The sequence below is a fragment of the Lissotriton vulgaris genome, chromosome 2_1 (assembly GCF_964263255.1).
Source record: "Lissotriton vulgaris chromosome 2_1, aLisVul1.2, whole genome shotgun sequence".
Taxonomy (NCBI): Eukaryota; Metazoa; Chordata; class Amphibia; order Caudata; family Salamandridae; genus Lissotriton; species Lissotriton vulgaris.
This window is the reverse complement of record NC_141687.1, coordinates 454,148,215-454,175,009: the sequence shown is the minus strand read 5'-3', so window position 1 is coordinate 454,175,009 and position 26,795 is coordinate 454,148,215.

Genomic DNA, 26,795 nt, shown 5'->3' with positions numbered 1-26,795 from the left:
CGCCGCGCTGTCCAGCAAGGTCAGAGCCCACGTCAGATTCCGAAGCCGCGTTCTCACTATCTGGGGCCTATCGATGCGCTGTTAAGGCTGCAACTTTCTTCTTGGCAAACTGTGGTCTCCTAGGCATAGAGCCTTCCTGCTTTTCTGCACCGTTCCTCGGGCGGGGCTGGTCATGTCCTTGCTGGCCCCCCTACCCCTGCCGCCCCCTCCACCACCGGTCGTCGGAGCTGATGAGTCCTGAAAGGAACGAGGAGAGCGTTGGTCAGAAGCCTGAAATTGATCAGGAGTCTTAATCGTCGTTATGTCGCACAAGTCATAAACACGTTCCGACTGCGTAGGCAAAGGAGACGCAGGACGAGAAACCTGTGTTTGTTGTTGTTGGGGTTGCTTTCCCTGTTTCTGTTTTTTAGGCCAATTTTGTTTTTTGGACTTGGGCTGAACTTCCGTCTCCGAAGTTTGTCCCTGGGGCTGCTTTTTATCTGCAACAGAAAAAGGCTTAACGCCCTTACTATTGCGACCAACGGTTTTATAAGCTGCCACAATAATCCTCGCTAACTGTCGGGGTTTCTTGGCCTCGGGAAGCGCCGCTAATGCGTTAGCAACCTGAAATTACACTGCATCCCCCTGGATATTAGCAAGGATCAGATCGCAAACCACATCAAAGGTGCCACACAGGCGCATGCCCAACTCGACCGCAGATTCCGGTCCGGCTGAACTTCCGTCTCCGAAGTTTGTCCCTGGGGCTGCTTTTTATCTTTAACAGAAAAAGGCTTAACGCCCTTACTATTGCGACCAACGGTTTTATAAGCCGCCACAATAATCCTCGCTAACTGTCTGGGTTTTTTGGCTTCGGGAAGCGCCGCTAATGCATTAGCAACCTGAAAGTTCACTTCATCCCCCTTGATATTAGCAAGGATCAGATCGCAAACCACATCAAAGGTGCCACACAGGCGCATGCCCAACTTGACCGCAGATTCCGGTCCGTGATCATCTTGAACACGCTTAAGGACCGAAGACAGCATGGACATAGACAGGGTGCCGTAGTACCGAGCATAGACCAACGCAAAAGTCTTACCCCAGGTCTCACAGTCAACGAGCTCAGGGGCCAAATCCTTCGGCAAACTAAGCGTAAGAATCCAGTGTTTTTCACCAGGAGTCGTATTAAGAAATACAGCTTCCAGCTGGTTAAATTTCTCGGCAAGCCAGAAAGGAAAATCCTCCTTTTCCTGGGGCTTCTTGCCCATAACGGCATTGACCATGACAGGACTGATTTTCAAACCACCCTGCCCTGCCGGAAGCGCCGCACCCCCCGGGGCTCCTCCCGGAAGATTGCGGCCCATGTAATGCACTAAGGCTCTAATCACGGCAATCGCGACTACATGTAGTCGTCGTAGTTCAGCCACATTACAATTGCTGTGTAGAGGATGAGGAGTAAATCCAGCCAAAACAGGCCAACTAGCACCTGGAATGGACAAAGGACCTAACCTTGGAGCGGTTAAAGAATGGGGTAGGGCGCCACCAAACCAAACTCCATGCTGCCAAACATCAATAGGTACTTCCTGTGCTCTGTACGGAGTATACTCATTAGGTACAACCGTGGGAGTGTATGTGTGGAATACGCCTGAATTAGCTTCCACTGCCGGAAATGTCACCCACGAATAAAAGAGTTCGTAAGGGTAAGCATGATCCGCACTCACCACCATAATCACAGCCAAGCCTTCCAAAGGGACATTGTAAGCCGCAAATGATCTTGCACCGCAATGCGACTATGCTGCGGAATGTCCACGGGTTGGGCCATGACAGCACAGGAATTAGAAAAAACAAAGTAAACTTTGTAGCACAAATGGGTAGTAATTCAAGGAAACCGTTTTAGAAAGATCAACTTGAAAAGACCTATTTCAAAAATAGGTAGGTTTTTCCGACCGTTTACCGGACACGTCAGTGAAGGGGTTAAGGATTGAATGATATACTACTCGAGTGTCATGATATAAGACCAACAATGTATGGGCGCCATGTAGCGGGAATTCCGTTCTCCTACAGAACTGTGCATAGAGACATGGAACCTCGGTGAATTAGGATGGTCCAAAACTCACCTCAGTACCCAAAATCCCCTTACCGAGCTAGCTACAGTGTCTCATCGGTCATAACAAACTCCCAATGCTTAGACAGACCAGAACATGAACTTAGAATACCTCAGGAATCGTGGAACACATGAACACTCTTTCGTTATATAATCATCACAAACCAGAACGTGGAGTAAAAGAGGACACGTGCATGTTTGAAATATTTATTTACTAATGCAAGGTTCTCAAATGCAGTATCTTGTATAATACTAGCAAACATATTATAAGCAACAAAGTTATCAGCATAGTTATTAGTCCATAAAAGGCGAATGGAGACAGCATACTAAGATGCTGGAATGAATAGAAATTAACAACGTCTAATTCACACCCTCCCTATTTAGCATAGTATTTTTTTTATATCTATGAAGGTCTCATTTGGGTTTTAGCAGGGCGGGCCCATACCTCAAAATCTCAGTGGCAGGAGGATCACATCATCTTCCACCAGCTCTCTGCATGTGAAGCATATCAAGTGTGTTTTTGTGCGTTCAGCACAACAATATAAAACTCGCCTAGAGCCAGATTTTGGCAGCAGCATGTGTGTTATGTCTATAGGGGTGCGAAGATCAGACCTTACAACAACGCTGGGTTAAGTTATCCGTGTAGCCTTCAGCACTCACTGTGCAGACAGAGTGCAGAACAAAACTGATATCAGAGCAATAACATATTATTTCTCTAGTAAATCACGAAGCTCTTCTGGGTTGAAAGCTAAAACAACAATTATGTGTTGTGTGCAAAAGTGAAGCAAGAATGAAAACGGCGTGTAAACATTTAATAAACTCATGCTAACTTAACATAGTATGTAGAAAAGAAGTAGCTATATGACACAGCCATGCATCCACCACAGAGATCTCTTTCAGCCCTTTTTGAGCCCCACATGATAGATGTGCCTCTGGGGCATTGGGGACCATGGTGTCTTAAGGACCTGGCTGGAGCCAGATGTTAGGTCAAGCAAGGGATCCCAGGAGGGTTTGGTGTGTCCAATGGTATCAAGAAGCAGCCAGAGTTGTGAGGGGCGTACCACAGGTGATACAGGGACAACCAAGTTGACAGTGTAATGACTCCCATCCCATTCCCATAAGCCCTCTCTAAAAAATTGTGTGTGCATGCTGATTTAGTAGTACTATTTGTCATGACTTATGGTTGAATTTACTCAAACAATTGAGAGTGATCTCTTGATCCTGATGATTGAAGAGGGAATGAATGGCCGTACCATGTAGACGCATAATCCTGGAGTGCTAATATGCTCCCTGCATTTCTGGCACACTTTCTACTCTTTTCTTCCTACCATGGAAACAAAATTATAACATTATCTGGCAGGATTCTCCCTAGATAATTTTAACTACTCACAATTGATCCCTACTAAACATCAAGAGCTCCCTTAAAAAGGTTGAGCCCCTCCAGATGCACTCCCATTCTGGATGAAGACCTTGATAAAGCATGACAAAGACAATCTGTGATTTCTTATGGACTCAGACGTACATTTTTTAACTACATTCCCACCAAAATTGGGGAAAGATCATATGTATCTAATTTTAATCCTACCAATATTGGAGAAACTGCATCTAATGCGATGAGCAGATTTACTATTCGAATTCAAGTTCTACATACATTGGGGAATGTGTATGTATTGGTCAGTCTTACAAACTTACAAACGTAAATAGTTAATTCTAAAACCAAATTATAAACGTTAATTGTGGTTCAGATTTATTATTCTAACTTCAGTCACATCAACATTGTAAACAGTTCATATATTTGAGGATCAGATTTACTATTATAACTCCAATCACACAAACATTGGGGGATGACTCTTACTAATTAACACATATAATTGAAGAGTTCTAAAACCCAATTATAATATAAATGTTTTGATATATAACATTTACACATATTTTATTTATTATAATGAATATGAATACCTATACATGACATCACATGTGTTAAAGAAAATGCAAAATATGAAAAATATGAAGTATGATATTGACAATAAATAAAAATATAACCACTCAATTCTACATAAACATATACAACACATTTTTAGACATATTTTAAAAATAGCAAAATGTGGAACCCCAATATTTAATGTTGTTATTATTATGAACCAATAAATCAATTATATTTTGAAAAAAATAATCAAATCATAATTAAACATATTGTTAGACCTGCCCCTTTTTGCAGGTTTATCCCCAAACATTTTGCCCTGTGCCTCCTAGTTTTCTGACCCTGTTGTCCATAGGACTGTGGGCACTTTAACACTGCTGATCAGTGCTAAAGTAAATATGCTCTCTGTAAAGTGCACGGTGTGTGCCAGGGCCTGTAAATCAAATGCTACTAGTGCACTTGCAGCACTGATTGTGCTAATCACACGACTAGCCCTGTAAATGTATCTCAGACCTGCCACTGCAGTGTCTGCACACGGAGTTGTAAACTGCCATGTTGACCTGACAAGTGCACCTAATTGCCAGGGGTTTAAGGGTCTACAGGGTCTAACATATTCTGGCACCCATTGCCAGGGGTACCTTGGGCCTACCCCTCAAGTAGACCCAAGGTACCCTGATGGGCAGGGTGCAGTTTATATGAAAGGAAGGACATGTGCTGGTGTGTGTACATGTCCTGGTAGTGAAATACTGTGTATTCATATCATTGGAGCCCACGGTACAATTTGACATGTGTAACTTTCAATTGGGACAAGATAGAAAAATTGAGTTTAGGCTGTTTGAACTCAGAATTTTATAACACGACTTTTAGTAAAGGTGGTTTTTTAAATTGTGTGTTAGAAAATGGCACTTTTAGAAAGCGAGCATTTTCTTACTGACCATTCGTATGCCTCTCCTTAATTGTGTATTCACCATCTGGTTTTGGAGTGACAGGAGCTGGGGATATGCATTCACTCTATTAGGAGAAAGTTATAGCTAGAGATTAGTTGTGGAAAAAATCTATCCGATGAAATACCCTTTAGTGTCTAAGATATGGACACACCTCAGACAAGCACTCTAAAATAGCATAATAGGCAGTATATTTATTTATTATTTTTTTTAAAAACAATTAATTTTTCCTTTTTTTTCCTTTTTTACAAATTTTATAGAGTTGATATTTGAGTAGGTCAAACAATGATTTGATTCTGCATTATTACATACGAGTATACAAACATAAATATATACAAATCCTATGTGATAGACGAGAAACGTTGAGTCAGGCAGTGCAGCAGATGTCTACAGCGCGCGTTTCGGCAAGCATGCCTTCATCAGGTAGCCATCCACTACTCAAAAACAGGGCAAAAAAATGGCTGATGTATTGTGGTTTCAGCTCATTCACAGTATCACAATAAATACAGTCGACTTAGATATAAAACCATGCAGATATAGTTGGGAAAGTTCAATTACATGAAGTATATCTTCAAGTTCCTGATGGAATTAAACGGCCGTCTCTGGTGACTTCGGTATTGATAAAGATGAGGGATACTCTTCGCATGGGGTTCCACGAATGACCGCAAAGCCAGCTACCACGTTTATGTACTAAATGGGCTTCAAGCGATAAATCGTGATTATCTGAATCTTAAAGTTGATGAATTAGACAAATCTGATGGTTGGCGCCGAGTGTCACATGTTAAAACTTGACGGCAGCCGTATTAACTATGGTCAGCAATATTTTCCTTGACTGATGGAAACAATAATGCGTCCGTCCTTCCGTCTCGGTGGTGCTGGCTCTAAACGGGTTCGGCGAAGAATTGATTAAAAAACATGCATTCACTCTAGACAGTCACAATGTGGGCTTTGGGGTGTGTCCTGTCTTGCCTGGGTGACTCATCGCTCGGCTGAATAGACCTGGTCTGCATTTAGAGAGGTGGGAGAAGTCTTGTTAGCACCTGAATAGGCTGTGTCACCTTTGTTCAATGCTGTCTCCACCCCCTTTGGTCAAGCTTGATCAGGGAGGTCAAAACTGGTTTGGACTGAGCTCAGAGACTCTGAAGCAAAGAGAACAATGAAATAATGGGGTATGATACCTTAAACCAGGGCACAAGTCAGGGGTACACACGGATGGACAGCGTCCACCCACTTTTTTCGCAGGGGGGACGCTGTCCCCCTGCCAAGAAGTTGAGCCCCGCTGAAAAAGATGCTGAATTCATCCTGGTGTAATTCCAAACACCGGGACACTTTCAGCAGCACCTGCAAGTTGTCTGCTTTCAATCTAGAACATCTGGCAGGCAGGGACAGGATGGGGCGATCTTATTTCTGACTCCGGTTGGGCCCATACCAAAGGCCGAATCTGAGGGGTCATCGGGTCCCCTTTTGTTCAAGTCTTCTGACTGGAGCAGTCAGAATCCTCAGACCTAGAAGCAAATGCAGCAGAAGGGAAACAAAGGCTCACACATTGTTAGCACTTCACACATACTTAAGAGAGGCAGCTTTTCACTTTGTTCTCAGACTCTGTTTAGGAGATATGCATGCACTGTAAGAAAGTCAGAAGTGTTGATATTTCCCAGTATTTGCACCAAATAAATATCATTTATATAGTGCTTACTAACCCTGGAGAGGAGTTGTAATAATTTAATTATCACAATTTTTTCTTTCAAAGCACTATGGGTCGAGGAAGCTTTACACTGACAAAAGGCAACATTGGTTTGTGTGAAGCTTACAAAAGTGTGAATCTTCTGCCTAAATCAGGAGGGTTTGCAAGAATACTCGAAATGTGCTCAAATGTACTCATGGTAGTTCTGCTAAACATATATGTGAGAGCTTAAGATCTGATGTCACTTCTGGTGATGTCACTTTCTGTGATGTCACGCATCTCACGCACCGCAATGTCACAAGCCATGATGCCACTTGCATACTGATTAATTAGGTTGGTCCCCCGCTTCTATTTTTTAGGACTTGTGCCCTGTTTAAACTACAGGACTATAATTTACTTCAGAAAACAAGAGGACCCTGCCAAGAAGTACAGCTGAAGAGCTGTGTGAGGAGCGCCTCCTATTCTGTGTGATGGGTGGGTTGGCCTGCATTTGCTGCTCCTGCAGGAGAAGTCCTGTACTGTGCTTCACCCATTTATGTTGAAACATGTATGAGGAGCACCTTGTCTTTGAGTTCAGCACATGGGGAGTGCTCGCAGACTTCTGGGAAAACATAGTGCTTGGTGATATTCCACCCTTTCCTTGGAAGCACTTCTGATTTCCACCCCCGCAAGTGGGGAACACTCCTATTCCCAGTGAAAAGGTGACCACCGCATTGTGTAAGCCTCAATGCCGTCCCCCAGCAGGTTGCCACAGCAAAGAGGTAGCCGGAAAGGAAACTGGCCCCTACCTCGGGTTGCCAGAGTAATCTAAGTGTTGGAAACAGCAACAAAAATGCCTGAGCACACATAAGAGAAAGTAAAGTTCACGTGAACAACCAGTTGAACAACACAAAGGGTCTCATTCAGATGGAAGGAAACAAGTCTTGTTGTGATTCAAATCAAAGTTTATTCAGGTAGAATCCTTTAATTTTGTTTCAACAGTGAAAGTATGTAGAACGAGCCAGTCAACACGTGTTTTGTCGCTAATGGAGTAATACTACGCGACTTCTTCAGGGCTGGGAAAGAATACAATAAAAGTACATGAGTAAATGTATTGGAATACAGGCTTTACAACACGAGCCCTGTGAGTCATTTGTTAACGTGATTGGTGCGAAAGTGGAAACCCAAAACACCAAAGTGAAAAAATACAAAATGGAGAAACAGAGTAATCTCCTAGAGAAGGGGGAGTTCAGGTCTCTAATTCCAAAAAGGGGATGAAAATCAAAAAGTGAATGATGTTATAAGAGTCTTTAACAAGACAGTGTCATAGAGTGTGATTAGTGTGCCTATGTATTATGAGTTGAATTATGCGAGGATAAATGATCGGAAGATTCTAGAGTGAAATTAAACAAGAATGCGTGAAAGATAATCTGAAAGTTAAAAGAATTGAGAAAATGGAAAAAATTGGAAAAAGTGGAGTTAAACAAAAGTGCAGAGCAGAAACCAATGAAGTGGGAAAGTTCACAGTTACAGAAAAAGGTGAAAAGTAGTAAAACGGAAGAGCAAAAAAAGGGGGGGGAGTGACTGGGAATCTCACCAAAAGTTTGGTGATACTTCCAAACCGGCCGGGCTTGAAAAGGCAGATATGGTAATCAGGAACCTGAGACAAAGTACAAGGGACACAGAGTGTGGTGATTTGAAAAGACCATTAGGGCATACTAGTATATCACTGTGCTAGACAACAAAACGGTGCTTACCAGAAAAATGAAAGTTGGACACAAACCGTAGCTGATACTTATAATTGAGATCAGATATAGTTCTAAAAGGGAATAGAAACGGGTAAAAGCGCTATCGTAGCTACACTTCAATATGTCTGTAATGTTGAAACTGCACTGTGAGTATTCTCAGGACTAAGCATGGGATCCGCGAATTTGCGGATTTGCGAATTTGCGATCCGCAAAATTCGCGAATTTGTGCGAATTTGCGGATTTTTGGTTTTTTGCGTGTTCGCGGGGTTTTTTGCGTGTTCGCGGGGCTTTTTGCGTCTTCGCGAGCCGCTTGCATAGCGAAGTTACCCATGCAGTCGTTTATGGGAGAGGGAGAGAGAGATAGATAGATAGATAGAAAGAGAGAGAAAGAGAGGGAAAGAGAGAGGGAGAGAGAGAACGAGAAAAAGAAAGAGAGGCCCGATCTCTGAAGGGCCTGATTCCTGAGTTGCCCCTACAGAACATACAGCTTTTTATTTTTAGCAAAATGCATATGAAAATTGTGCTGTAAAGGTCTCTTTTAGTTTAACCCCTCCTGACAACTCAAAATGGGTGTATTTGCAATCCTCTCCCTTCTTCCTGTTTTTTACATCTGTAAGTGCTTCCTGATGAGGTTTAATTCCTTGGACAGGTGCCTCGTTGCCTACTTCTAACTATTCTCTGACCCTGCTTCAAGGGTCAGAGCAGGGTCAGAGAATAGTTGCAAGTAGGCAACGAGGCACCAGGAAACAATTAGCAGCAGGTGTCCAAGTTGAAGGTAATTTGTTTGTAACCCTTTTGTAAAAGGTTACAAAGAAATTAGGTTCAACTTTTGCACCTGCTGCTGTAACCCTTGCTTGGCTGAAAATTCGTCCCTGCTGATTCGCGGATTTTACCGCGATTTCGCAAGATTCGCGGATCGTGAAATCGCAGAAAATCCGCAAATTCGCCCGCAAAACGGATTTTACGCCCACCCTTACTCAGGACCTGCTGTTATGACCAGGGGGTGAAGTCCCATCAGAGTGCATGCTCAGAAGACGAGCATCAGGTGGCGAGGAATGCACCGCGTGTTTGCAGGCAGCCCCATTTGCTTATGATGGAGCTGGGTTTTCGCGAAGTGAAACCTGCTCAGATTGAACCACATGATGAAAATTACTAATCGTGTGGAGTGTAAACTAAATGTGAAAAGGGGCTAACATAAGTGAAAATGAAATTGCGCAAGCTCGAACTAAAATGCCGGAGTAGGCTCCAAGTGCTTATGATTAATGCAAATAAAAGAAATAATGCTGCTTGTTTATTTTATACTAATATACATTGGAAATAACATTAATTCAGTGTGCAATGGGTAAATGCAACACACAGGGTGGGTGCGTTTTGATATAGCATTGTAAGTGGTTAATAATGATTGTATTTGTTTTGGAGAAGTGTGGCTCAATGGTTAGAGCGGCAGACCTTGATGTAAAGGTCTAGCCCGGGACCAGGGTTCAATTCCCCGCCTCGGCGGGTCTTGGGCTCAAAAATTCCACGGACCTGATAATTCTCGCCTCGGTGCCTATTCCAATCATGGAGTCCCACTCTGCAACTCTGGGCAATAGCTTGCTTAATCTCCACAACGGCCCCCACAACGCTAAGGATGCCTGGCCTCCACCTTGGGGGTGCCCAGGAGTGGACGCCTCACAGGCAAAGCCAGGATGGGTACCACAGCGGTATTCGTACAAGCGGCTTGAGACCCTTGCGGGTGAGTAGTGCGCTATACAAGCATCAATTTACATTTTCTACATTTTTGTTTTCCGTAGAAGTATGGTTTTCTGCTCTGCAGAAAACGTCTGAGAGTCGTTTTAGAAAACAAATGCGAGTTTAACTTAAGAGGAGAGGGAAGGCAGAAACTGTTCTCCTTCATGAGTCCTGTGTGCCTGCAAAATTTGCATGGAGAAACAAAATAATCTTCGGAGCAGGAACACTTCCTCAGAGAGCGGCGTAAATGAACATTTGAGGCACAAAGTTGTTAGATGACTGAGATGGAGTAAATGTCTACTATGATGACAGCTTAAATTTGTATTTCCTGGGCTGGAAGTTGATAAAATGAGAAAAAGGACAATGGACAGTCTTACCGAAGCATCATGACAATAGTGGTCTGGCAGTACATCAGCTTCCTTAACCAATAGAATTAAGAGAAATTGTGTGTTATAATACAATGTTGGTTGGCCTTTTGGGTTTTACAATATAATATTACGTACCCGATGGGAGGGGTTTGGGAGGTTACATGATTTTGTACTTTGCGAAAGGAGAGGGCTCCGTTGCTGTCTCCTATACTTTATTGGGCTGGCTGATTCCTGTTTGCTGATTCCTGACTAAGTCTTTGCTCTTCAAACTCTAATTGAGGAGCCTCACTTCTCTCATGGCCAGAGAGTAGTTTTCCTTAATTCCTTTGTTGGTTAGTATGATATCTGAATTTGCATACTTATTTTGCAAATGACTATTATCTCTGATCCTTTGTCTCTACACCTATCCACTCACTCAATTACATTGTTACTGAGATCTGCTTTTGTCATTCTCTGTTATTCTTCTGTATGATTATTTATAATTTGTGCTGTGTTGTATTGATGAGCAATCACATTATTTTAGATAAAGCATTATAACTTTACAATTGAGTTTGTCTTTATTAGAGTTATTGATTTGGTTATAATGAGCATTTCTAGAGTCTGGTATTAGTTTGCCAAACTCTGATTACATGAATACAGATCGCATTGCCACAAAGATAATGCGAGGATGATTGGTTATCCATATTTGGTAAGTTTAATTATCACTCACCCAACATGAAGGGACTTGTTGTTGGGTTATGAATCGGGCCCAGGTAATGGAAATGTGTTATCCCCTAATCGCTGGACCACCCATTTGGCCTGCGGGGGGCCCAACGAGGTCTCCCCACCAATGGTAGCAGTATGTGCATGCCCACACCCGTCCTGACACTTACCTTATGGCATTGACTGAAGTATCACAACACAGGGCTGAACCTCAATGGAGGCCCCCGGTCGCCTTGAGAAAACGTGCCATTCTTTCCCCTGTTCAGTAAACTATTGTAAGACCTATAATAGGTGCATAGGTGCTACTGTGGCCAATGAGTTATCGCTGCATTTACTGGCAATGTTTAGGGGGATTTATGTGTTTTTCTCCCCATCTAATTGCTGCTTTTGTGCCCTGATGTTGGGGTACATGTTGTGTTTACTCACCTTTCCAGAGCTGGCATGGTAGGCCCAGTAGTTATGATTTATGGGTAGTAAAGCCTACATTTGGTGCCCTGGTTAATGATACATGTGTACTCACAACAGTGTATTAACAGAATAAAGATTACTCTGTCAGGATCTACATATTACGTACAGTGATGTGCTACTTATAGATATCTGCTTGATTGCACTAAATGTGATGCCATGAAAATTGCCTAGTTGGCAAAGGGATTATGATCTATGTGATGTAATGACAATTGCCTAGTTGGCAAAGTGATATATGTGATTGTGGTCTATGTGTTTTATATATAATATATGAGATAATTTTATATAAGCTGTTGTGGAGTCTCTTTTTTTGGTGTGAGTAGTGTGTCACTGGTGTGTGTATTCCTCACAAACGCTTTACACATTGTCTCTGGGATAAGCCTGACTGCTCTGCCAAGCTACCAAGGGGGTGACCATGGGTTATCTTGGGTGTGTAACTCCTTAACTCGACTAGAGTGGTGGGTTCTCCCTTGCTTGTGTGCATACACTAGCCAACCAGAAACTCCACTTCAAACACATATCATATAGATTAACATACCTTTTATATTAAGTACCGACTCTTAAACTCATCAAAACTCAAAATGACCACTATGTATTCAAATATATAGAATCATTTAAGAAATATACTCATTGAAATGTTAGCCAATTTTAAATAAATAAATGAAAAAATAAGAAAAGATTATAATTAACTATTATTATTTGAAATATATTTGAAGGAAAGCACTACTCCCCAAACCTTCAGGAAACCCCAAAATCTAAAATAAATCTAAAAGGAATCTTTAAATAAAATAACAAATATATATCTTATATAATTCCCTTCCCTTAACTATTTTCCTTACATTGGCCCCCACACACGGTTACCAACGCTTAGAACATGTGGGAAATGTATGCATTAATGCCCATGAAATTGGGAATTCTGTGTGGAATTCCACTGGTAAATCTGTATTCATGCAGTTATTCCCCATTCTGTGGGGTTTAACTTATTATTAGTGGATATACCTATGGGCATACAGATCTGAACTGGAAATTCAGGGCAACTGGAATCTAAGCAAATATATCTGCATTATTCTCAATTAGGGTCTCATAAGCGACTTGTCATACTGATGTGCAACTGACATTTGCTAAAAAAAGCAGCCAGCAGAACTCAGGTATCTGACTTACCCTCAGGTTCTCTATACACGTAGGGAGAGTACCAGTGGTGAATATTCTTACTGAGTTCTACCTTCAATAGTAAACCTATATTTATTTTGGATAGCGTGTTAACAAATTGTTCCACATTTATTTAATCTTAAGGTTAACATTAAAGTTCTTAATTTTATATTCATATTGTAGTTTGAACAGGTTTACTGAAAATATAACAACAAGCATTTTCTCTCGGAATTGCCCTGCTACCCGGTAACGCTATCAACAGTGATCCAATAGTTTCTTTTTTGTGCCATTGTGTCCAGTGCATTGTCTTAATTCTTCTAAATTGATATTGGAATGTTAATGTGTTATATCTTGACGTTTAGCTACTCCCTAAACATAAGATGTATATTTTTGGGGGTAACATACCTGATTATTTGTGCCCAAGCTACCAGTAGTAGAGGTATGATTTTATCGCACACTGTCATTTCATCTTGCAAGGTAGTGTGCTACTGAATTGGTGCGATCTGTCTTCCAAAGATAATAATTGGAATTCTCACATTCATGTAACCCACTTGATTTATTAGTAGCTTGGAATGGTCAGATTGGTAGTAATGGTGACCTTTCAGCCTTCTGGTAGTCTTCCCCCAAAGTTTTTGTCTTCTTCCTTCGTTTTATGCTGATCTCACTTTTCCTGCCCTTGGGACTCTGCACACTTACCACTGCTAATCAGTGCAGAAGTGAATGTGCACCCTCCTTAAAGCATTGTAACATTTCCTAATCCACAATATGCATATTTAATTTACTTATTAGTCCCTAGTATAGTGGCACTACATGTGCCCATGTTCCCACATTATCTGCTAGTAGTGGACCTGCAGCAGTGATTGTTCCACCCACTTACAAAGCCCTTTTAACATGTATCAGGCCTGCTATTGCAGCCTGTGTGTGCAGTCTTAAACTGCCATTTAGGCCATAAGAACATTTTGTCATTCCTAAACCTACCTTTTTAATGCACATAAGACATCCCTAGGGAAGGACCTGGACATCCCAGAGGTCAATGTACAGTGTATTTAAAAAGTAGGAGATATTCTTGTAAGTTTATAAGTCCTGGTAGGGAAAACTCTTACATTTGGTTTCCTCTACTGCAATGCATACATCTTCCATAGGATAACACTGGAGTTCCCTTATTACATTTAATAAGGGATTTCCAAATAGGAACAGGTTCATGTTTAGTGTCTTTGGGATTGTAAAGAACAATCCTAACTTAAGGTGAGTTGGATTTTAAATAACAAATTTGAAAATGCCACAATTAGAAAGTTTTCATTTTACTGCCTTAGCCATGTAGTGCCTGCTGCTTAACCCTAGGTAACATGAGTGGGTGTAGCTGACAGTTGTGCTTTGTGTATTCCTCCTAGACAGCCACACATACTAGAGAGCTTAGGTGTGCCTGGATGGGCCGTCGCCAGCAGGATGGGAGGGTAGAGCTGGACCCACCCCTTCTTACAATTGAATAGGCTGTGTCCTGCCTCCATACAAATGACTGCATATCCAATGTAGATAGTCTGAAGCCACGGCAGAGAAAGAAAGCAACTCATCATTAAACGTATAGACCTGTGGGTATTCTGCCTAGAAGGAGGACTGCTTTGATTCTTAAAGGACTACCACTCTGCTGGACTGCTGCTCCGAAGGACTGCTGGCCTTCTGTGTTGACCTGCTGCCTGGGTGAGAAGGACTGAACCTGCAACTGGTGAACCCAAGACCCCAAAGTGACTCCAAGGGCTACATGGCTGACCTCCTGATTTGAGCCTCAGGGACAGAAGGCTTCAACCACCTGGACTGTGAGTCTACCCTGCCAAGTGGTGCCACCTCAGTGTCCCTTGAAAAGTGGCCTAAGGTGCTCTGCCAACCACTGTGGATTCAGCAGAACTGACTCTTTTACTCTGCTGCACAGCACAACACCGAGCAGAACCAGTGCATTGCTGCTAATGCATGGATCAGAACCTGCATAATGACCCACATCGCCCCACAGTCAGTAGCGCATAAGAACCACCACTGTGTGTTGCATCCTCGGCACTGGCCCTTACATCCCTCATTGACGTCAACCTCAACTATGACTCCAAATTGTACATCTCAGCCTTGTAGTTCCTGGGAACTGGTGCATTGCCTCAACTAAGCGATGTATCCCCAACACTAGGCTTTGCATTGCAAGCACTCATCAACAATATCCTCGATGATAACATAGGACCTACCACTGCAGTTTTGCTGCATCTCGGAACCAATGCACCGCTGGGCGGTGCATCTGTGACGCGGATCCTCGCAATGCCCCGCAAACCAGGCTTAAGGCACTTTGGCCAGTAGGCCTTTCTGTGTCCCTGTAGCAGGCCTGTGCTCCATCATGCTCAGCCTGAACTTGTGACTTTGTCCCAGTCCGGCACAACAAGATAGCCATAGTTGGATCTTATTGCTTTTAGGTGCAATTTTTACTAAAACAATTAAAACATGAATATCTGCAGTTGATTGGATTTTTGCTGTTTTGGTCTTGTTTTATTCATTAAAAAGTACTCTATTGTTCTAATTTTTATTTTACTGAGCTTTATATAGCTCAAATTAGACCTGAATCAGGTATCAGAGCTCTTTCCATAGCACTAGTTGCATTACATGAGGACACATTCATTTTTTATTAGGCACGGTGAGATTAAGTGACTTTCTCAGAATCACAGGATGTTCAGGGTCATTGCCGAGACTCGAACCCAGTTCCCCAGATTCAAGGTCGACCGTCCTAGCCGTTAGGCCAAGTCCTCTCCCATTGTTCTAAAACTGACAAGAGAAACCTTTGTGGTGAGTTTTCACTGTGTTACTATGTGACATGTTGCACAAATACTTTATAAATTGCCACTGAGTTAAGCCTGATATGCTATGCTAAGCTACCCAAGGGTTGAGCACAGATTAATTTAGGGTTTGCTTGTGACTTCACCCAAAGAAGAATTATGGTAGGTGCTTGAGAAGGGTTTTACCCCTTCAAACCCCTAAACCAGTAATTCTATTTCTAACAGGTGGTGATAGATATAATTTGGAAATTTGGTGGAAATGATTGCCTATCAACCCGTGTTAAGTCTTGAGATAAACTTAAACCAAACTAAGGAGACTTTTTGAGAATGGAAGGTAATAAAAATGTAAACCAGTTGATGGTCACTGGGTCAACCTGTGTGCATAAAAGCATATGTTCATCCGCAGTATTGAATGGTGTGGAAAGATCCAGCCACGCTATAAGGCAAGCCTTGCCATCAATCACAACGTAGATGTCATTATCTCAGAACCCAAGGGCCAGATTTATCAAGATTTGATGCAGTGCAACACAGCAAGACAATTTTCTTCACTGTGTCAAATGAAGAGAGCAGGAATGCTCTATATTTACTAATATATGCCACATTCCTGCTCTATCAGTGCGTTGAAGCATTATGTGCTGCCTAGCGCCAAAGCAGTCACCCTTGCTCCATGGTGCAAGGGTGCCTGCAGTGTACTCAGAAAAATGTTGTGCAGGAAGGGACAACTTCCTGCACAAAAACAATTCTTAGTGACATATTCCTCTTTCTAAGTGTGCTGTGAAGTGCATCACACTTCAAAAGAGGAAACAAAACAAAGATAAAAAAGATAATCCTCCTAGTTGTGCCTCTAAGCGGTACAATTTCAATGCATTCCCTCTTTAACTTGTCTTGGTTAATCTGGGGCTGAGCTAAAATACATGAGTGAATGCATAGGAACACCAACTCTCCACCCATGTAACACCTACACAGTGCAAAGTAATGCAAGGCAGCAACTTGTACTGCCTTGAGTTACTCCAGGTTTTTCAAGCCTCACAAGCCCAAATAAATTAGGTGGTTCTAATACAGAACCTTTTGTGTCATACTTAGAATGGGGCCTCACTCTCAAAGCATCCCTGAGGACTGTGGAGGAGTAAATAGCTGTGACCGGAAACATTCATGTCATGACTGACTGAAGACTGGTGACGCATGGTTCCAGAACCCTTCTCAAGCTGACATCCGCTGCTTGGTTTATATTGCTAAATATACATTCTGGATCTTCCCTAACCGCACTGGCACAAGAATCTAACTCGAACCCGCACAAGCGGCTTGCTCCAACTTGAACTATCATCATTTTGGAACCCTGCTACCCGGTCTCAGCCCTCCAGTACGTCATCCCTCGTACCTGCACCCAGACCTTTACTTAAATGGTCCCACGCTAGTTTTCTATCTTGCCTTCATAGGCAGCTTGGCCATTAACGTAGGCAATTAAGTGTTATGTAAACAGGCATGCTTACTAAAATGTCCTGAAGATGATCCCAGTATTTTCTTAACAGATCGAAATGCTGGCGACACCTTGTACACAATATACGCTTGCTTAAAATGTCCTAATTTTTGTGTAGTGGTGTCTACTGTGTATTCCGTTTGTTCTATGAGAAATGTGCTGAAAACAAACATTTTCCCTTGCCTGAACCCTTCACTTTATGTTGTAAGTCTTTCTTGCCACAGTTGGATACAGGCTTGTGCCCCACCTAAAACTACTTCTTGTTTACTCTTGTATATATTGAATTGATTGCACATTAAATATCTGTCCTCCTGGACAGATTTCAATAATATAGTACTGATTGGGTCTATATTTATTGTATTTGAACTATTTTTTGTCTAGGGACCGCTGTCATTAGAAAAAAGTACAATTACCCAAAGGTCCCTGGCCAATTAAGAATTGAGTCTCCTTGTCCTTTTACAATATGGGGGAGAACACAGCATGATCCTTATACCCACAAGTGAAAACAAAATGGCCCACCTGCTCAAGTTTATAGTTTCACCAGAACACGTCCTGAAATATTTTTTTGCCCAAGCATTTCAACAATTACCAAAACGTCCCTGACCAATTACAAATTGGGTCTCCTTGACCTTTTACAATATAGGGAGAACACAGCATGATCTTTATACCAGTCAAACAAGTGAAAACAAAATGGCCCACCTGCTCAAATTTATAGTTTCACCACAACATGTCCTGAAATATTTTTTCCCAAGCATTTCAACAATCACGAAAATTAACTCTATCCTCATATTGACTTTGGATTATATAATATGTTGTTAATAATGACAGTAGACTGCAATATTTGATTGAGCAAATTAAAATGCAACAATGTGAACTTACATTCTGGGATATTTCCATAAATAGACTGAGCCAGAAATATGTGAGAACATTGGAACTTTTCTCATATTGTTAGCCAGTGCATAATGCGTTCATGGAAACAAACAGATGCATGCTTTAGAGATTTGATATTCCATTCAAGGTCACCAATATTCACATGCTCTTTTTTTATAGAGGGCAAACAAAATCTGCTCTTTGATATGGGTAATTCTCAAGTACCATGCAAAACTTGGGAAAATACTGTTGTAGAATCATAATAAAATAATTTTAGCAAAGACTCTTAACCACATGTAAAATGACATCCAATGGCCAGTACTTTTTGTAGAGCAGAGGGACCACAGGGGTGGCTCCCTTGAGACTATTTTAAACAGAACAGAAGCCAAGATGATTGAAGCCTCAAGTGGACTCAATAACCTAGATGAGATGGGGGCTTTAATCTATAAGCCCACATGTAACAACTATATCTCCCAGCCCCCATACAGTGAGAGATAGTCATCACTCATGCTTGGTAATAATAATGATTGATGGGTTTTTGTCCTTTGACATATGTTCCCTGTATTTGTATCCTTTTCATATGTTTATTGGATATCTTGACTAAATGTGCAATATATATATGCACACTGACTTAGCATACCCATTTGTGTGCACATCCATGTGAGAGTCAGTCTGATCTATATGACAAATGTAATGTTCAATATGCATTCTGCAGTACATATGTATACTTTACCAATTGGCAGCTTTTCCATCTGCCTATGATTCCAACATTTGGACGCAACCATGTATTTATCCTTGTGACAATTACATGGGTATTTTTCCTCCATTTCCTAGCCAAGTTGTACTGTAATTGTTTGCACGCACACGACGAGTAGACCTACATAATTATTGCTTATTTTAATGCTTGCACACTATAAGATGGCCGACATGGTTGCCACATGGATCACGTGACCCATCAGGCCCTCACATATTAGACTTCCTCCTTTGAGCTCCCATACCCTGGAGCAACTACTAGAGTGTCCAACCTAAAGATGCTGACTTGACTGACCCCCAGAGTACTCACTGAGCCTTACAAGTAACTGCCGACCCTATCTGCTGCTACATGTGACCAGAATTAAAGATCCTTGCAACTAATTAATATATATTTTTTTCTCTTGTCGCACAGTTCGCTAACAGAGCAGCACTGCCATGATGTGCCCGAGAAGGCTTGCCTCAACCACATCCAAGCAACATAGGGAATCCTGTCTCTACTCTCAGTAAGTGAAGCCTCCCCTACTGCCATTGAAAGACATGCTGTGCTGTATCACTTCCCTCATGAGCCCCTTGAATCTGTCTGACAAGCTGTGTACCCTGCAACATCCAACCCTATTGACACACTTGTTGGTGCAGCCAATCTCTGCAAGCCACGAAACTGCAATCACATCTACATCCTCCAATAGGCATCTAGATTACACCATTCTTGAAAGCGGAACATGGACCTCACAGACCACATTGTTTCTCCTCCTTTGCTGCACAAAAAATTGAGACTTTCAGTTGTCCCCAACACACCTTACACCCCCTTCCAACTACGACTACTATCAATGGGCCACAGCAGGCGTAGACTCATGCTGCAAAGCTCCCAGACAGCGTTGAGAGCCCTGAAGGCAATGTAAGTTTCCTTGAGCCACTTTTTGTGCCTTCAGGTCACAGAGACCTTGTTTATAATCCTCACTCATGCTCTCTCCCTCAGATTCTCGCCCCCAAAAAATTGTACAAAGGTTTTGTCGTGTTGGCATTCTTCCTGTTGCGCGATGTTGCTACCGAGCACGTGGAGAGAATGCCAAGTCTCCAACGTTCGAATGGTTACTGTTGGGCACTGACAGTTGTCCTACGGCCAGACAAGCCTTGTACTTGTCGCTCTTCCTCTGAGGGAATAAACTACTTGAAACTTACCGCTGCTTGGAGTCATTTATTGCCGCAATTTGGGGACTTCTGGACTTCGGAGCCCTGTGTGTTCTTACGGCATTGGTTCCTGTGCTGACTTCCTTCGGCTGACTCCACTTTCGTCAGCACCGCCATCTGAGGTGCTTGCAGCTGATCTTTGGCATCCTTTCCTCATCTCGGTGCCTGCTACTGTGTAGAGGGAGAGGGGAGAGTTCATCAGGTGCGCAATGTGTGGACAGAGGAGCACATTGCAGGTACTTTGCGAGCTGTGTGGGGAGGATTCTGCCTGCCGCTTGTTGGTTGATCCTCCCACCAACTCTTCAGCCGTGCATGTGCGCATTTCTCTTCTGCATTTTGCCACCTTCCTCAGAGAACTGACTGCATGTCTATTTTTGACACTGCTGTCCATCGACTTTCTCCACCTGGCGTGTCACAGCGACACGCACACCTTCCGTGAGAAATTTATATCCTTTGGGTGTATCTATTCGTTCACGCTTAGTGTGTACTAGGATACACAATCCTTAAAGCATCATAGCCTTGCGCTACAATTCTACTCATCTTCAGGATATCTCTATTCATTTATTCTGGTGTGACGCAGTGATACGCACACCTTGTTTATGCTATCCTGAGTAATTCATCCAGTGCATTACAGTGCATCTATGCATTAAAAATCTTTACGTGGAGTTTGGCATGTCACAGTGATACACACACTTTATTTAATACCTATTATCCATTACATCTCTATGCCAGTGACACACTCAGTGCAGAGTACCATTCCTTTGGAATAATGTGTGCCACGGTGATAAACACATCTTTGTTTGCTTGTTTCATTGAGCATTTCTTTGATATCTTGTAGGTGTACTTTACCCTGCATTATTCTTGCTGAAGTTGTTGAGCTATGTGTGCACAAATGTTTTCGCTGACCCCTCTCTTGCCATTTTTACCCGGGCCTGGTGAACCACAAATGAAGTGGCCTGAGTGGAAAGACTACTTTATAAACTAATTATCAGCAATTGAAGAGGAAGGTTCAGAAAAATGTACTCCTTCATGTAAAAAGAAACTTTCACTACATAGTTTGGGACTAGAAGGTATACGCATCTACCTCGAAATGGAAAGGAAGACTGGACCTGCAGATGAAAAAATTAGCTATCACATGGAAATTTGGGCACTTACGTGACCAAGCCATCATCCACACCAATGACACTAATGCACAAGAAAGACTTTGGGTGAGTGGGGATTCATCACTCAAGGATACTGTAGCAGTAGTTAAAAATGTGAGTTATCCGAAGCAGCTTATTCATCAGTCACTTCTATTGAAACAAAGGAGGGTACAGTGATTTGTAAACTTTCTAAAGGCAAGTGTTTTAAAGCTACAAGCAGATCTGACACAAGAAAGAAGCCCACATTCAATTGGTAAGGCAAGAATCTTAGTTGCTTTAGGTCTGGTAGTAAAGAGCACCATGCTAGTGATAAGAGTTAGAGCTAAATATTTATTTTGTGGCTTAATAGGCCATTATGCCAAGGTATGTAGGAAGAAAACTGGAAGTATGCAAAGGGTTAAACTTGTCGATAACAAATCAGACTCTAATTTGTCTGACACAGGCCTAATTGATGAAGATGAGGGTGTACTATGTATTGAATGCCCTGTACTAAACTTATGCACTGCTACTAGGAATAAACCATTGTGCAATTTGGACATCGGAGGGGTGACAATAAGCATTACTGCTGACTCTGGTTCGCCTTTTACAATTGTGAAAAAAACTGTATGGGAGAGTAAGTTTGCAAAAGTAGTAAATAAGCAACTAACTGAATCTGAAATTCATCCTGTCACTTACACAGGGGAGAAAATATCAATGTGTGGATTTTGAGTTTTACCCTTTACATGTAAAAGCAGAATGACCATGGCTAAACTGCATGTGTCTGAGGTAGGACACGTGGTATTAGAGTGGGTAGATCAAAAAGCCTTAGACATTACTTTGAACACCAACAGTGTGGAGCAGGTGCTGGGCGTCAATGACATTGAGTGGGATTTGAAGAATGTGCTAAAAAAACAATACCGAGAAGTGTTTTCGGGGAAAATAGGGACTCCTAAAAACTTTCACCATAGGATTGTTTTAAAAAGAATGCTGCACCTGTGTCACACAAAGTGAGGAATATTCCCTTTATTGTTAGGGATGAAGTTACTAAAGAGTTGAAAGATTAAGGGAGCAAAGACATCATAGAAGCTGTAGAATGTGCTAAGTGGATAGCCTCACTGGTGGTGGCAGGAAAAGTAATGGCAAACTGAGGTTAGGCATTGATTTGAGAGATCTCAACAAAAATATAGTTATGGCCAAATTTCCCCTTCACAAGATAAATTAATTGCTGGCTCTCACTAAAGGTGCTAAGTGGATCTCCAAAATCAGCCTGGCTTCAGCTTACCACCAGGTGATTTTACCTCCTGACAGCAGGGATCTAACTGCATTCATAGCACCTGTTGGAGGTTTTAGGTTCATCTGCATGCCATTTGGACTGGCCACGGCTACTGCAGTCTTTCAAAGACTCATACACAAACTTTTCAAGGACCTGCCTAGTGTAGCTTACTTCCAAGATGACCTATTGTTCATGAGCAAAAACAAAGAAGAACATGAGAGCAGACTCCACGATGTACTCGACAAATTGTTGGCTTGTGGTTTAACTACTGAAATCAACAAATGTGACTTTGGAAAACATTCTGTCACTTAATTAGGACATGAATTAGGGTGCAGCCGCATCACCACAAAAAGGAAATCCTTTAATCCATTAAGAATGTCCCGGCTCCTACATGTAAGGACGAGGTTAGATCATTTTTGGGCATGGCCACATTTTATGCTAAATTTGTTGAAGGCTTTGTAGAAAAAACTTACCAATTGAGACAGCTCATTTGTACGAGAGTTTGTATGGAGTGAGGAATGTCAAAAGCAATTTGAACTTATCAAACGTAGCATATGTGGTGCCATATCCCTGCAAGGTTTTGACAATAGAGCTAACATGTTAATTACCACGGATGCCAGCGGTAAGGGACTGGTTGCGGTTCTCTCCCAGATTTCATGTGATGGGGTGGAGGGCATCATTTCTTCTGCTTCCAGTTCCCTAACCTCTCAGGGAGAAAAAGATTTTGTGATAGAATGTGAAATGTTAGCATGTGTATTGGCCACTTCAGACAGTTTGTGTGGGTAAGGAGTTCACAGTACATACGGATCATAAACCACTTGTGAAGGTAATAACAGCAGAAGGGTCTAGCATTGCAACTCCCAACATCGCTATAATGTCCCTCCACTTACTGGAGTACGCTTACAATGTTGAATGCATCCCTGGTAAGAAAAATAAGGTAGCTGACTATCTCAGCAGATCACCATTAAAAAATGATGATATGAATGTATTTAAATGGGAAAACTACAGTGTAGCTTGTGTCGAGCACAATACTGGAAACTTTGCAACAGAGGATTGGGAAACTGGTTACTAGGAGGATGGTACCTTAAGTAAGGGGATGGATTACACATTGCAAAGTTGGCCTGACAAAAAGACTATTGAGAAGAAATGCAAGATATTTTGGGAGCTTGGAGAGGAAATTTCTGTCTCGGGATCTGGACTCTTAGTCAGGAATAACAAGATAATTTCCCCACTGTGCTTAAGGTAGAGAATCCCTAAGCTTACACATGAGGGACACCAAGGTATTGAGTTCATATTGGTGGCCCGGTATTGACATGGCATGGAAAAATCTGTCAGAACATGAGAATATTGCAGCAATTCTGATAAATCTCTGGTGATGTTAAGACCACCCTCAGGTAGCAGAATTTCACCTTCTGGTTCGTGGGAGGATTTGGCCATTGTTATCTTGGGTCCTATGCTAAATGGGGGAGGGGTACCCACATTTATCTTTCTGTTATATGACATGTATTCAAAATGGTTGGAATTGAAGATCTGCAAATCTTCTCACACTATTAATATTGTCAAATTTCTTGAAACTGTATGCTTGAGAGAGGGCATTCCCAAATCACTTTTGAGTGATTATGTACTTGTTTCCTTAAAAGAAATGGCATCAAAGGCAGGAAAATCCCTTATTATCACCCTGCTTGTAATGGAGCAGCCAAGAGATTTAACAGGGTCATTATGTGCTGCACTCAAGCTGCCATTTGCGCTGTTAAGTACTGGGAGAAAGTACTTAGTAAGCTAATATGGGCATATTGCATCACTCCCACTGTAACAGGGTACAGCCCTTTCAAAACTCTTAGGGGTAGGGATCCCTTCACCAGAGCAACTTGGCATGGATGTCCCAAGCAATGCAATATCAATGGTCTCCAGAAATTGTCAAAAATAACCTAGAAAAAGCCCGCAAAATGTACAAGGAATACTTTGACAAAAAGAGGAGTACCAAGGTTACCTTAGAGAGTGAGTACGTGTCAAGTCCAGTAGGTTGGTGAGGATAGGTAGCAGCCATTTTTCTGAACCTAAAAGAGTGAGGAAAGTCTTTTTATGTTCTGCCGAGTTAGACGACGGCAAGGTTTAGTATTTCAGCAAGCTTGCCAAATGCAATAAAATCTTGTCTTGGGAGAGGGGTTGTGGTCACTCTTCAAGTTCATGGATCTAGATTGAAGATGTATCTATGGACACCACCTGGGAGGGCACACCATTGGTGCAAGCAGATGATACACCCACTGAAGAGGTACAAGGGGAAAGTGTGGTTAGGGGTGAGGGTGAATCACCTTTGCCACTTGTTACACAGAGTGCTTCACAGAGTGCTTCTGTAACTGACTGTGGTGTCAAATTTTCTAGTCTGGGTACATAAATCAAACTACCTGTCAAGTAAAATGATTATGTTGTCAATTAACTATCACATTTCTGCACCATTAACTGTTCTCCTGTTTTAGAACTTTATATCTGTAATTTATGGTAGTGTCTAGCCATTCTCCTACGATTTCATATCTATTTGCATGTCAACTACGAAATTATATTGCCTATTACTATGACATTCTTGTTCTATGAAATGTTTTCCTGTTTCTTCCTTTTATTATTTTTTTATCCTGTGTTCACCTGCTTATCTAGTGGTTTACCCTGTATCTTTTCATCTCTGTGTATAAAAAGGTAAGATGTGTCGTGTTGGCATTCTCTCCGCCACGCCAATACTCCAACATTAGATGGGTTACCGTTGGCCACTGACAGGTGTCCAATGGCTGGACGAGACTTGGGCTTGCCGCTCTTCTTCTGAGAGAATAAACTACTTGTAACTTACCACCGCTTGGAGTAATTTATTGACAACGTTTTTTCTGCAACTTGAGCCTGACTGTCTCTTCTACTCGGTGCTCTCTGCAGTTCCCCTTGCCCTGCACTCTAGTGAATGACAGTGTTCGTCCCTTTACACCCTTCTGTGTCGCCCAAACAGTAAGTGTTTGGATTAAGAAGCCTCAAATATCACTTTCACACCACCCCATGCGGCCACCAAGTGCCTTAACAGCACTAACCTTGGCCACCTGTAACTAATCTCAAATTTAGACACATGACATGATGTTACAGCCTTCAGAGACTATGGATGGTAGTAATGTATACACCCGGGGACACGTGTCGACAATACATGCTGCCAGTTAAGTGCAGGGGCAACAATGAGGGTTCTGGCCAAAGCAGTAAGGCTGTGCCTATATAACAATCAACAAAGAAATGCCAGTACTGCAATTGAGTTAATGATTTGATGAATTGAGTGACAATCCTCAATTCAATAAGACCAATAAATCCGTCTATTGACTTCTATTTAAATTCTTTTTATTTTTCAACTTCTTTTATGTGTTTTGTTTTCTTGGGTTTAAATAACGTACTTTGAAACAAACAATGTAATCAACAGAGGACTCATAAAGGGCATACAAAACCATCAATTATATACAATACCTACAAGGATACAATCCTATAAAGATTATTTTGCAACACATTTAGAGGAGACATTGAACATTTCAAAAGACTACACTTAATACACTTAGAGACATAAACATACAAGACAAGACACTATTGACAATGAAATGAAAAGGGTTCACCGTTCCTAAAGACAAATGTACCCGCCCTGTTGTTAATAAAGTTTCCGTTAAGAAAGGTGCGGATACTGATGTTTAGTACAAAATACTTTTTGGACTTGTTTTTTACAGTAGACCATCCAATGAATCAATTGTTATCATTTGTAGTCATGACAAGATTGGTCTAATGGGAGGACGATGAATTTTCAAAAGGGCAGTGGTCGACGCGTTTCGAATCCCTTATATGCCAGGGATTCTCATCAGGACCATGTGGGCTGAATCTAAAAATAAATCAACAAACATTCAGTCAATCTTACTGTTTCCCTCTCAACTTCTAAACAGTCATGCATTCTCTCAGGTCCTACCTGTAAATCAGATTACAGCGGTCTGTGTCCCCAGTTGTGGAGTGCTCATATAACTGTAATGCAAATGAGCGTGATTAGGATGGTTGTGTCAAAGACAGTGATCAGAATTGGTGGGGACCACCAATCTGTGTACTTACATATGACTTTTTTGGCCACGTTATTAGCTTGTATTCACTTTTGTCTGGCGATTCTAAAAATAAAAAACAAAGTCTCTTTTAGCTTGAGTCTTCTGTATGCGTGTTGCGCATATGGACATGAATTACTGGTTGGTAAGCATATATTTGCAACATGTGCGGATTGTGTCCCAAAAAAATCGCAACATTCTTAAGGTGCGTATGGAGAAAAGACTAAAGCTAGCTTTGTGTGGGCTATTGGGGGCATGTATGATCCTCTTAAGTGTTTATGCCTTTACGCTGCGGACGGTGACAAGCCTACTCAAATGGCGTGCCCTGAGTCTGAAAAATGGGTGTTTTGCTGAATAGCTAGAAACTGTATATTTTGCCGGGGCCGCATCGGTGGCGGAAATGGAAAGTGTGCACTTTTCCATTAGTCCAGTTTGACTAATTGT